The sequence below is a fragment of the Carcharhinus amblyrhynchos genome, chromosome 8 (genome assembly GCF_965287045.1).
Source record: "Carcharhinus amblyrhynchos chromosome 8, sCarAmb.v2.hapA, whole genome shotgun sequence".
In the NCBI taxonomy this organism is placed as follows: Eukaryota; Metazoa; Chordata; class Chondrichthyes; order Carcharhiniformes; family Carcharhinidae; genus Carcharhinus; species Carcharhinus amblyrhynchos.
In genome coordinates, this window is record NC_137331.1 from 38,645,995 (window position 1) to 38,660,354 (window position 14,360).

Here is a 14,360-nt window from a genome sequence, read left to right on the forward strand (position 1 = left end):
TGCAGAATGTAGTGTTACAGCCATAGCTAGGATGTAGAGAAAGATCAACTTAGTGCGAGTTAGGTCTATTCAAAAACCTGAAGCAGCCGGGGAGCAGCTGTTCTTTAGTCAGTTTGTATACATTCTAAGACTTTTGTATCTTTTTCCTGATGGAACAAAGTAGAACGGAGTGTGTCTGAGATACATGGGGTCCTTGATTATACTGGCTGCTTTTCCTGAGACAGTGGGAGATGTAGACAGAGTCAACGGGTGGGATGCTGGTTTGTGAAATGGACTGGGCTTCGTTCATGACCCTTTGTAGTTTCTTGCAGTCTTGGGCAGAGCAGGAGTCATACCAAGCTGGGATACAACCAGAAAGGATGCTTTCTATGGTGAATCTGTAAAAGTTGGTGAGAGTCGTAGTACACATGTCAAATGTTCTTATTCTGCTGAGAAAGTAGAGGCTAACTTATTCCCTCTTTGACCATTTCCCAGTCTTGAGGAAAGATCCTTGACCTGAAACATTTACTATTGTTTCTCTCTCCAGATATGGGATCTGACCCAAGAGAGTCACCTTCTGTGGCTCAGGGTCAACCCTTGTTTGATAACCAGCCCACGCAGGCCATGACTTCTCCCAACATGAATCGCGGTCGATACACAAACATAGAAACATAGAAACTAGAAGCAGGAGGAGGCCATTCGGCCCTTTGAGTCTGTTCCTTTATTCAATATGATCATGGCTGATCATTAAATTCAATATCCTGATCCTCACTTCTTCCTATATCCCTTGATCCCATTATTCCCAAGAGCTATATCTAATTTCTTTTTGAAATCACACAATATTTTGTCTTCAATTACTTTCTGTGGTAGTGAATTCACTCTCTGAGTGATGAAATTTCTCCTCATCACTCAGTTCTACAAGGTTTACCTGTTATCCTCCCCCACCAATGGGGATATTCTTTCTGAATCTACCCTGTCTAACCCTGTTAGAGATTTATAAGTTTCTGTGAGATCCCTCCTCACTCTTCTGAACTCCAGTAAATATCATCCTAACGGACTTAATCTCTCCTCATACAACAAACCTGCCATCAGCCTAATAAACTTTCATTGCCATTGCTCTATAGCAAGGACGAGTCTATATACAAGTGTGGGTGGCGGTTAAATTTGGCGTCAGGTCCTCCTGGAGAATCAATAGGTGGTCAAGCGGTTGCCTGTCCATGATTTCCGATTTCACAGGGCTCAGTGCTTTTCAGGCACAAAAATAGACGACCGTAAGTTAAATTCCTCCCCCTCCTCCCTACCAGCACCACCCAACCTCGGGTTAAAACAGTTCATCAGAAATAAAATCTGTAAAACATAATTAGCTGCTTTTCAAAATTGGGATTTTCCAATTGAAAGGTGAATTCATCAGTCCATTTTTTTCCAGCATTTCAAACGATGGCCATCCATCAGCTGTAGCTGTGAAAATGTAAACATGGGACGCAAAACAGTTTGCCTGTCATTACCAATACCAGAAAGAAATGAATGGTAAGAGTAAAAGATTCTGACATGAAAGCAGCTGGCAAAAGGACTCCTGTCAAACAACACATACAGCTCATGGGAATAGTATCCGTCAAACTGACAATCTCTTTTGGAAAGAGAGTCGAACTGACTACATCCAGTTAGTTAGCTAACATTCAAAAAGACCTATTCCAAAAGTGTTCAGTCCACTTCTGTTGTCAGCATTCCGTTGGAAACTTCTAAGCTGTCAGTCTTAAAGAAACTCGAGATTAATTATTATTGGGTTTCATTTTCCGATGCGTAAGCCTTCAGCTACGACCAATGTTCCTGAGTCTGCGGATTCCACTGCTTGGTATGTGAATGAATAAGACTAGTCCACAACCGTTCTTTTAGGCAGACGGCAGTGCTGGAGATAGTGCCCAGGCACTGCTGTGTTAAGTGCCAGGGTACTGCCAGGGGACAGTGCCAAAATACTGCCAGAGGGCAATGCTTCGGCAATTCTAGGGTTCAGTTCCAGGGTACTGCCAGAGAGGCAATGCCTGGGCAGTCTTAGGGTGCAGTGCCAGAGGACTGCCAGGGTCCAGTCTCTGGGCAGTGCCAGAGGGAAGTGCAAGGGGAAGTTTCAGAGTTGTGTTGCCGTACTCTTGTGTTGTCGACTTGAAGGAACAATTTAAGGAGGAGGGGGTGGACTGTCAGGTGTAAAGAGGCTCAATAATGATATTTAAATATATTCAAAACGAGGATCCTGACATTCAACATCGAGATACCAGTTAAGCCATTGGTGGAGGGTAAGGAACGATCACAACACAAATTCCCAACAACATAAAACATGTTCTGGGACTCCTGAGGGATATCTCAGCACCCCCCTCCCCAATTCCAAAAATGTAAGCACCCGGGTGCATAATCATAGAAATTAGAAGCAGGAGTAGACCATTCGGCCCTTCAAACCTGCTCCACTATTCGTATTGATCATGTCTAATCTTTAAATTCAATATCCTGATTCCCTGCTTCCTCCCAGGGAGGTTGGGGCCAGAGGATTTCCCACCAGGCTCCTCAGTGAGAAACACTCCACCTCTGCCACACCCTCAACATTAGAGAATTGCACCCAGCATCTCCAACAACACTGCACTTCCTCAGTGCTACACCACAATGCCAGCTTAGAATTTATGCTTAAGTCTTTGCAATGGAACTCGGGCCCAGAGTTTTCTGACTCCAAGACAAGAGTTTTACCCACCGAGTCACAGTGACCTAGAAAAAACCTAGATAATAACCTATCTTCCCCCACAACCATCTCCAACTCCTCATGCCTTGCTCCTCCTGAAGATCACACTTTTGAGTTTAGAATTCATAGAACTCCTACAATGCTGAAGAAGGCCATTCAGCCCATTGAGTCTGCACCTAAACAATTCTATCCAGGCCCTATCCCCATAACCCCACATATTTACACTGCTAGTCCCCCTGACACAGATTTAGCATGGCCAATCCACCAAACCAGCACATCTTTGAGACCGTGGGAAGAAACCGGAGCAACAAAGAAAACCCAAGCAGACACGGGGAGAACATGCAAACTCCACACAAGCAGTGACCCAAGCTGGGAATCAAATCCAGGTTCCTGGCACTATGAGGCAGCAGTGCTAACCATGGCGTCCCTTTATTTTTTTATTTGGCTTCTTGCTTTTGACTGAATCCTGCGACCACTTCACTTAACGGCTTGTTCCAACGCAGGGTCGTGGGGAGTCGAAGTCTATCCCAACAGACTCTGGGTGTTGGGCAGGGTACACCCGAGATGGGATTCCAGTTCAACATGGGGCACACACTCACAGGGGGGGTCTCCGAACAACAGTCCGGGAAACCCTGCATTAGGCACTGAAATCATGATACACTTTGCAGATTCTTGAATGCAGAATTACACAGTGCAGTGAGGAGTAAGTGTCTGGAGTGAGCATTAAGTGGAGAGGGAGGACGAGAAGGGTACAGATCTCGGTTCCAATCCAGCTCAGAGTGCCAGCTTGTAGAGGAAAGAGCCTTTTCATTCCAGTGACAGGAAAGACCTTTAACAAATTGTGCTTGAATATTCTGAAACCCGGTTCCCAGTAGACGCGACTTCACAAACAAAACCGCTCAGAGTTTGGCACATTTTGGCTCTAATTGGCACTAACTTGGCAACCTCGCTCACAGAGGCCGTAAGACTAATTGATAGGGGAAATGAGAGGTGTGTGTAATAGGGGGTAACTTTTCTGACATGGCTGGTAAGGATACATCAAAAATTCTCTTCACCCCCAAACTGTAGTCTGTCTGTTTAGGGGGAGATGGAAGGGGGAAGGCTGGGAAGCAAAGATTTACCCCATTTGTAAACAAAAATAATGCAACAAAACCTCCATCAGTCGGGCCAACCAGCACACCCAGCAGAGGTAATGTTCCTGTCAAGTCATCTGGACCGTTTTATGGGAAGCAAGCAGCCATTTATTTTAAATACAAAACAGAAAGACTGGCAGAGATTTTGGAAAAAATGATTTGGCCTCACAAGAATACGCTGTCGCCTGTTTCATGTGAGTTTATTTAACAATGGCCCCCGCAAACAGTGATTAACTTCAGACATTATTGGAACGTTAAAGTGTTACAGAAAATTGGCAGTGCTCTTAAAAAGGGTGTTTGATCAAGAGGTGTTATCACAGCAGATTGGAATATGACATTTATCACTTACTCTGATAACACGCAAAGGGCACTACCTCTCTCCCACTCCTGCCCCCGACCGCAGAACGGACATATTAATGGCTGTTGAACCAGCCTTACAGCATCTGATCGAATTTTTCCTCTACCATCGCTGACGTTAGACAATGTATTTGAATTCTCAAGACAGCTGCAGAACCAAAGAGCCACGTCGATGTTTGTCACTGCATGTCACATTACTGAGGGAATGGGGGAGATGGTGAATGCGAATGTGTAGAGTGCGCAAAGAGGATGCACAAGATTGAGGCCAGTTGTGTTTAGAAACAGCAGAAACCAGAGCGGGCTGATTGGTGGGAAGGTGCCATTTTGTAGAGATCGTCGAGGTCCCTGACCAATTTGACCCTGTCCCATAAAGGCGGCACGGTGACACAGTGGTTAGCACAGCTGCTTCACAGCATCAGGGACCCGGTTCAATTCCGGCCTCGGGTCCCTGTCTGTGTGGAGTTTGCACATTCTTCCCATGTCTGCATGGATTTCCTCCAGGTGCTCAGGTTTCCTCAACAATCCAAAGACGTGCAGGTTAGGTTGATTAGCCATGCTAAATTGACCCTAGTGTCAGGGTAAATATGTGAGATTATGGGGATAGGGCCTGGATAGGACTGTGGTTGATGAAGACTTGATGGGCTGAATGGCTTCCTTCTACATTATAGGAATTCTTTGATTCCATCAGCTTCACTAATTCTAAGTGAAATGGGCCAAGGCTTTTGATATGGTAGCTCTACTGCCCCGTACCTACTTCCCCCTGTTGCATGACTCTTTGGATTCCAAGGAGGGAGCAGTCAAATCTGCTCCCTCCTTGTTCTGTCAGGATGCTTCACAACATTGCTGGCAACATCAGGTCTGCTGCCAACAACACAAGTGTGGGAATTTTTCCTTTGCTAAGAAGGAGAGGATACGGTGGGATTGTTTAAAGTTTTAATAAAATTTATTTATTAGTCACAAGTAGGCTTACATTAACGCAGCAATGAAGTTACTGTGAAAATCCCCTAGTTGCCACACTCAGGCGCTTCTGCAAGTACACTGAGGGAGAATTTAGCATGGCCAATGCACCCTAACCAGATTATGGAAGGAAACCAGAGCACCTGGAGGAAACCCACACAGACATGAGGAGAACATGCAAACTTCACACAGACCCAAGCCTGGAAACGAACCCGGGTCCCTGGTGCTGTGAGGCAGCAGTGGGAAACATTGTGCCAGTGTGTCGCCCCCACAGAAGCTCTGAAAATTGAGGATTAATCTTTTGGACAATGCCAGAGCAAATCCAGAGGAGGAAATCCTAGGGGCATTCAAAAAAATATGTTATTACATTTTGTTTCCATTTTCCTTCAAAACACTTATTCGTTAGTTATAAAACTATTACAAATTGAGGGTGTTTTTTGGCTAACAGCCAATGAACTTTCCCAGCCATCAAACTTCATTTCCTGGTCCCAGGTTATCTATTGTTGTAAACAGTTCTCTGTCTTGAGGTGTTGTCCCTCTCTCTCTCTCAAATCTATCTTCATTACCTTGCTCCCCTCCATCCATGCAAATTACTGCCCCATTGTCAAACTCCCCCTCGTCTCCCAAGCTTTTCAATATGCTGCCACTTCCCAAATTCAGTCTCATCTGTCCTGGAACCCTCACCACAATACTAAAACAATTCTTATCACAACTGGCAGTCTAAGTGACTGACACAGGTAAGCACTCGCTTTTTGTCCTTCATCCTTGGGTGACACAGTGGCACAGTAGATAGTATTGCTGCTTCACTGCTCCAGGGACCCAGGTTTAATTCTGGCCTCGGGTGATTGTCTGTGCAGAGTCTGCATGTTCTCTCCATGTCTGCATGGGTTTCCTCTGGGTTCTCTGGTTTCCTCCCACAGTCCAAAGATGTGCAGGTTAGTTGGATTAGCCATGTTAAATTGCCCCTTCGTATCCAGAAATGTGCAGGTTACGTGTATTGGCCCTGCTAAAATTGCCCCTTAGTGACCAAAGGGGCTTAGTGACCATTCAGCTTATTGACCCTGCACCAACAACAATTCCATCCAGGCTCTATCCCCACAATCCCACACATTTACCCTGCTGGTCCCCCTGAAACTAAGAGGCAAGTTAGCATGCCCAATCCACCTACCCTGAAAATCTTTGGACAGTGGGAGGAAACCGGAGAACCCAGAGGAAACCCACGCAGATGCAGGGAAAACGTACAAACTCCACACTGACAGTGACCCGAGGCTGGAATAGAACCCGGGTCCCTGGCACTGTGAGGCAGCAGGTTAGGTGGATTGGCCATGCTAAATTGCCCCTTAGTATCCAAAGATGTGCAGGTTAGTGGATTGGCCATGCTAAATTGCCCATTAGTGTCCAAAGATGTGAAGAATAGGTGGAAAAGCCACTGTAAATGTATGGGGTTATGAGGATAGGGTGTGGGAGAGGTATTGGGTGGGATGTTCTTTCGAAGAGTCAGTACAGACTCGATGGGCCAAATGTCCTCTTTCCACCAACTAAATTCCCACCACTTGCGATGTGCTAAAAAAAACAAGGAAAGCATAAAACAAGTTCTTCTGCATTGATTTTTTTTTCTCTTGTTTCTTCTTTCTCTTTCAATGAACATATTAGTTAGCAACACAAAATATGAATACTCAAACCTGCGAAAAAACATACGGGGTGTGCAATACCATGATTGCTTGTCTGCTTTATTGTCTGACCTCTAATAATATATCAGAACTACAAAGTGGGATAAACCAGATATAGCGTCCACGGATGTAAAACATGTAGTTTTAATAAAAACACCATGCCTTACATTCCATTTAGAAATGGTTGTTTGTTGACTGTTTCTGGTGAATGACGATTTTCTTTTTAGTTGGTTGTTGGCTGTGGTGGAAATGCGATTACAATTTGATTACGTGGAGTGGCGAAATTGTCCTGCATGAATATTCTGTGGAGAAAGGTGGAGAGGTTCCACGTGTTGGTGTTTTGTGCAGAGAAGGATAGGACAGCAAGGCTGATTGGAGGTTTAAGAGGTAACAGTCAGTTACCCAAATAAGGTCAGTTGTGGAGTAAACTAATCCTAATTGTAAAAGGATCAGAGAGAGAGAGAGAAAAAGAGAGAGAGACATGAGAATGTATTTTATGTAATGAATTCTTATCAGGAAAACACTGCCTGAAAGGGCAATGGATTTTTGTTCATTCCTTCAAAGAGCTAGTGGGCATATGAGGGCCGAATCTCCTGTATGATTCTGTAAAACTGTACAGGGTGGCACAGTGGTTAGCACTGCTGCCTCACAGCACCAAGAACGCAAGTTCAATTCTGGCCTCGGGTCACTGTGTGGAGTTCGTACATTCTCCCCGTGTCTCCCTGGGTTTCCTTCAGGTGCTTCGGTTTCCTCCCACGGTTCAAAGTTGTACGGGTTAGATTGATTGGCCATGCTAAATTGCCTTTAGTGTCAAGGGTGTTAGCAGGGTAAATATGTGGTGCCACGGGGATTGGGCCTGGGTGGGGTTGTTGTTCGTGCAGGCTCAATGGGCTGAATGGTCTCCGTCTGCACTGTAGGATTCTATAATTCTACAGCTGCTCACTGCAATAAAGAGTCCAGAATCTGTATTGAATTGCGTATATGAAAAAACTTTGAGGGTTAGTAATAACAGCAGAGAAGAAGGCCATTTGGCCCACTGAGCCAAGGCAAGGTTAGATAGATTTTTGAACAGTAAAGGAATTAAAGGTTATGGTGAGCAGGCAGGTAAGTGGAGCTGAGTCCACGAAAAGATCAGCCATGATCTTATTGAATGGTGGAGCAGGCTCAAGGGACCAGATGGCCTACTCCTGCTCCTAGTTCTTATGTGTCCCTTTTGGCGATTAAAGTTCTCCTTTGTTAAATTACTCCTTTATTCTCTTTCCTCTTGTTCCTGTGATATATCACCAGGGGAGGGCTGAGAGACAGATATTTATGATTAATTCCTCGTTTTCTTTCACATTAGTCAACAGAAGTTGTTTAAGTTCAGGTGGAGGTAGGGAGTCCTGATGTTGAATAAAAAATGGCCGATAACCGGGAACAAGTAAAAGGGGTGCAGGAACAGATTCAGCGACGGTGTGGGGGTCTTTGTTCAGAGGGGGAGAGGTTTGTTCACATCTGACTGAAGGTGGCAAGGCTAGTTAACGAAGCTGTTCAAAAACTGCCCAACTTTTACAGATGCACCATAGAAAGCATTCTTTCTGGTTGTATCACAGCTTGGTACGGCTCCTGCTCTGACAAAGACCGCAAGGAACTACAAAAGGTCATGAGCGTTGCCCAATCCATCACGCAAACCAGCCTCCCATCCATTGACTCTGTCTACACTTTCCGCTGCCTCGGAAAAGCAGCCAGATAATTAAGGACCCCACACACCCTGGACATTCTCTCTGTCACCTTCTTCTGTTGGGAAAAAGATACAAAAGTCTGAGGTCATGTACTAACTGACTCAAGAACAGCTTCTTCCCTGCTGCTGTCAAACTTTTGAATGGACTTGCCTTGCATTAAATTGATTTTTCTCTACATGCTAGCTTTGACTGTAACACCACATTTTGCACCCTCTCCTCTCCTTCTCTATGAACGGCATGCTTTGTCCATATAGCGTGCAAGAAACAATATTTTTCACTGTGTATCAATAGATGTGACAATAATAAATCAAATTTAAAAAAAGCCCATGGGACCTTGGGTTTAATGAATAGAGGCATGGTGGGGGTTGGAGGAGGATAATCTGGCCCTGCCAACGGAGGGCATCATTGTGAGTGAGATGCTAAAACTTGGAGGGCTGTTGGCAGGGATGGAAAATCCTGGCCATAGAGTACAAAAACCCAAAAGTTTTGCTTTATTAATTTATATTTGTTTATGGGGTATGGGTTTCGTTGGCTAGGCCAGCATTTATTACCCACCCTAATTGCCCTTGAGAAGGCGGTGATTAGCTGTCCTCCCGAACAACTGCAGTCCATATGGTGTAGGTACCCTCACCATGCTGTTAGGGAAGTCATTCCAGAATTTTTAAACAGTGAAGAAACGGTGATGTATTTTCAACTCAGGATGGCGTGTGAGTTGAAGAGGAATTTGCAAGTGGTGGTGTTCCCATGAGTCTGCTGCCCTTGTCCTTTTAGAGGATCGAGGGTTTGGAAGGTACTGTTGAAGGGGCCTTGATGAGTAGATGCAGTGAATTTTGCCACTGGTGGAAGGAATAGATGTTTAAAGTGCTGGAGAGGCTGTCAATCAAGTGGTCTGTTTTATCCTGAACAGCATTGAACTTTTCAAATGTTGTTGGAGCTGCACTTATCCAGGCAAGTGGAGAGTGTTCCATCACACTCCTGACTTGTACCTTATAGATGGTGGACAGGCTTTGGGGTGTGAGGAGTTGAGTTATTCTCCACAGAGTTCCCAGCTTCTGATCTATGCAATCCCTCAATCAATAGCCATATCCAGTGAGGGCATTGGGCAGGATTTTCTGACCAGAAAATCCTGCTCGTGGTCAATGGACCTTTCCATTATCTGCACCTCGTGATGGGTAAGATGGGAAAATATGCCCTATGTTGTGTCCAATTCTAGGCACCACACTTCAGGTAGGAAGCTCTGGAGAGGGTACCGAAAGAGATTGACAAAAATAGTTCCAAAAATGAGGAATTACAGTTATAGAATAGACTGGAAAAGTTGGGGCTACTCTCCCTCAAGCAGAGAGGAGATTTAATAGAGGTGCTTAAAATCATGAAGGGCTTTGATAGATTAAAGAAAAGGAAATAGTTTCCAATGGCTGAGGGTCAATAATCAGGGGACACCTCTTTTAAACAATTGATAAATGACACTGAGGCTACATGAGGAAAAAGCTTCTTACGCAACGACTGGTTCGGAGTTAGAAAGCACTGCCTGATAATGTGGTGGATACAGATTCTCAATCACAGATTTCAAAAGGAAATTAAATAGGATAAATAATTGATGGAGGGAAAAAAAAAGCAGGAAAATGGAGAAAGAGTGAGAAATGCTGGATTGCTCTTTGGGAGAGCCAACACAACCCAATGGGCCGAATGGTCTACTTCTACACTCTGCTATTCTATAATTAGTGAACATTGCAGCCACAATGATCTCCAATGATCATTAAGGGATGATTATCTGAATAATTTTCCTACTCATTTTTTTTTGTCACTTTTGTTGCAGATTTTTTCATTATTTTTTAGTTCTTCTCTTTTGGTTATATTTGAAATGTGTTTGTCTTAGCAGAAGGAGGCCATTTGGCCCATTGGGTTGGCACTGACAACAATCCCACCCAGGTCCTATTTCCGTAATCCCATTCATTTAGCCTGTTAATCCCCTGACACTAGGGTCAATTTAGTGTGGCCAATCATCCTAACCTGCACATCTTTGGACTGTGGGAGGCAGTCGAAGTACCCGGAAGGAACCCATGCAGAGAACATGCAAACTCCAGACAGACAGGCCGGAATTGAACCCGGATCTGTGGCGCTGTGAGGCAGCAGTGCCTCTGTGCCACCGTTATGGGGCTGCAGGAATTATGAGAGGTAGGGAGGGGCGACGCCACAGAAGGATATGAAAACAAGGATCAGAATTGTAAAAGCAAAGCGTTGCTGTACTGGGGGCCAATGTAGGCCAACAGGCGCAGGGGTGATGGGTGAATGGGATTTAGTGCCTGTTAGCTTGCAAGCGATAGATTAGTGGCAAACACTGGTGTCCGCCTGCCCCAGCTTTAGCAGGTCGCTGTTTGTGCTGTGAATATTGTCTGGCTTTCATTTGATCCACCGTGCAGGGTTTCAATAGCACAAACACTCTCACAACGGGAGTAACCTATGGAATCTCGAAGGCAAATACGCTGGTTTAAAAGTATTAGCTCCATTCTGGTGTCACAATGAGACCAGCTTGAATCGTTGTAAAGGAGACAATTTAACCTTTAAAAGTAGTTAATTAGTTTAAAAATAAACAGAAATCTGACCATATCACCAACAGGGTAACTTTTACAAAGTGCGCTTTCATTCCAAATCTTAGGAGACAATATTGCCATCTAGTGACTAAGAGGGAGATGGGTTTTAGTTTCACAGTGGTTCCTTCATGTAAGGACTGATACGTGTCACGACCTCTCACGTAACACACATTGTTATGGCTCCCTCAGTGATACAGGGACTGTATAAACACTCTGTCCATCGCGCACTCTCTTTCCATAGTGCCCTCACAGTGTTTCCAATGAGAACCCTGTGGAGAAACTTGGTTGTAATGTCTGAGAGTCGAGACTGAGAATGCAACCACCGATATGCATGTACACAAATAGCAGACGGTTAAAAGAATTCTTTCAGGCATTGCTATGGGATTTGCAACTCACACCCCCTTGCTGACACATTCCATTTTACTGCCTGACTCTTGCTCCGCAGAATTAGCAGCAATGATCCTATGATATGCACAGCGCCAAGACAATGTGTTAGATAGCAGCTCTCCGGGAGTTTATTAGAGTGGTATTGAATTTGTTTTAAGTCACACCTCATTTCAATACTGAACACTGACTGGTTCAAAGATTCCTCAACCCTCTATTAAGAAATGGTTGAGTACAAGTGCTGTGAATGAGTCTTGATAGGGCAACCCTGTGGTATAGTGGTTAGCACTGCTGCCTCACAGTGCCAGGGACCCAGGTTTGATTCCTAGCTTGGGTCACCATCTGTGTGGAATCTGCACGTTCTCCCTGGTTTCCTTCCACGGTCCGAAAGATGTGCTGGTTAGGTGCATTGGCCAAGCTAAATTCTCTCTCAGTGTAGCCAAACAGATGCCGGAGTGTGGCGAATAGGGGATTTTCACAGTAACTTCATTGCAGTGTTAATGTAAGCCAACTTGTGACACTAATAAATCAACTTAAACTGACCAAGTCACATTGCATGGCAAGGTACCATACTGAATTGAAGAGGGATAAATAGGGAGGGCTGTATTGTTCAGGGCACTGTCTGGCAAATAAAGGACTAACTGCAATGGAATAGAAAGGTTAAAAGGATGAAGCCTTTTGCCTGGAGGCATGCCTATAATGACTTCTGAGTCCGTGTCTCACCAAACTTAGGGTAGGCTGGGAGATTGACAAAGCTGACCTTTGATCTCATCTTTCATTCAGCAAGCCTGTTCACACATCGCCGAGATGCCCATTCTTATTTAACTTCTTAACAGCAAGTGACAAATTGACTCATTGTACTTACACGGTTAGATTGCGAGGGCCGCAATGCAGGATCTGCCAAAGGAGAAATTTGTTCCACATTATCAAAGCACCCGGTGTGGAGCCAGTCCAAATGATTCGCTTCAGTGACCTTGCCTCTTCTGAGCTGTCGCTACAATGGCAGGACCAATACGGGGTGGAGGTTATGAAGGGGAATCGAGATCTACCACTGTGCCATGCTGGCGGCGCTGTAGCATTTCTAGCAGCATGGTGGCACAGTGCCAGAGTTCAATTCCCACTTTGGGTCACTGTCTGTGCAGAGTTCACACATTCTCCCCGTCTCTGCCTGGGTTTCCTCTGGGTGCTCTGGTTTCCTCCCACAGTCTGAAAGATGTGCGGGGTTAGGTGGATTGGCCATGCTAAATTGCCCCTTAGTATCAGGGGGGCTAGCTAGAGTAAATGCATGGGGTTATGGGGATAGGATCTGAGTGGGATTGTGATTGATGCAGACTTGATGGGCTGAATGGCCTCCTTCTGTACTGTTGGGATTCTATGATGATTCTATTTCAGCCATTAGGTGGCAGAAGTGCACTTTGGGATGAAATGACACAAGTGACATCTAGTGGTGGGAGTAAAGTACTGATTGTGTTTACCCCAGTCCAACGCTGGCATCTCCACATCGGGAGTAACCTACTTCAGTGGTTTGACTGATTGCGAGAAGACAGGCATATCTGTGCCATATTACAAAGTGATCACACATTCAACAATGCAGAAGACAAAACTGTGCAGTCCGCAAACAAGAGTGGGCCGCGAAGATTTCATTCAACCACAATCCAGATTTCACCGACACCTCCGCCAGCCCTGCCTTCCAGATCTCTGCCCTCTTCAATTCTGGCCTCTTGCACATTCCTGATTTTCACTGCTCCACCATTGGCAGTCACACTTTAGCTACCTGGAATTGAAGTTCTGGAATTTCCTCCCTAAACTTCTCTTTCTTTCTCTCTCTCACTCACTCTGTCTTTTTCTCTCTCTCATTCCCTCCCTTTCTCTCTCTGTCTCTCTCTCTCTCTTGCTCTATCACTTTCTCGCTCTCTCTCTCTTATTCTCACTCTTTTTCTCTCACTTTTTCTCTCTCTATCTTGCTCTCTCACTTCTCTCTTTCTCTCTCTCTCGCTCTCTTTTTCTCTCTCTCTCTTTCTCTCTCTCTCCCTTGCTCGTTCTCTCTTTTCAAGTTTGCTGATAATGCCATCATAGTGGGTCAGATCTCAAACAATGATGAGATGGAGTACAGGGAAAGAGATAGAGAATCTGGTGAATTGTTGCGACAACAATAATCTCTCCCTCAATGTCATCGACTTCAGGAAGTGTAGAAGAGGACATGCCCTGTCTACATTAATGAGGATGAAGTAGAAATTGTCGAAAGCTTCAAGTTTTTAGGTGTCTGGATTACCAACAACCTGTCCTGGTTCCCCCATGCCAACACTATAGTTAAGAAAGCCCACCAATGCCTCTACTTTCTTGGAAGACTAAGTAAATTTGGCATGTCAGCTATGACTCACCAGCTTCTACAGATGCACCATAGAAAGCATTCTTCCTTGTTGTATCACAGCTTGGTATGGCTCCTGCTTTGCCCAAGACAGCAAGAAACTACAAAGTGTTGTGAATAAAGTCCAATCCGTCATGCAAACCAGCCTCCCATTCATTGACTCTGTCTACACATTCCGCTGCCTTGGCAAATCAGCCAGCGTAATTAAGGACTCCACGCACCCTGGACATTCTCTCTTCCACCTTCTTCCATCGGGAAAAAGATGCAAAAGTCTGAGGGCCTGTACCAACCTGCTTCTTCCCTGCTGCTATCAAGCTTTGAATAGACCTAATTTGCATTAAGCTGATCTTTCTCTACACCTTAGCTATGATTGTAACACTACATTCTGTACTGTCTCCTTTCCTTTTCTATGAACGGTATGCTTTGTTTGTATAGTGCACAAGAAAAAATACTTTTCACTGTATACTAATACATATGA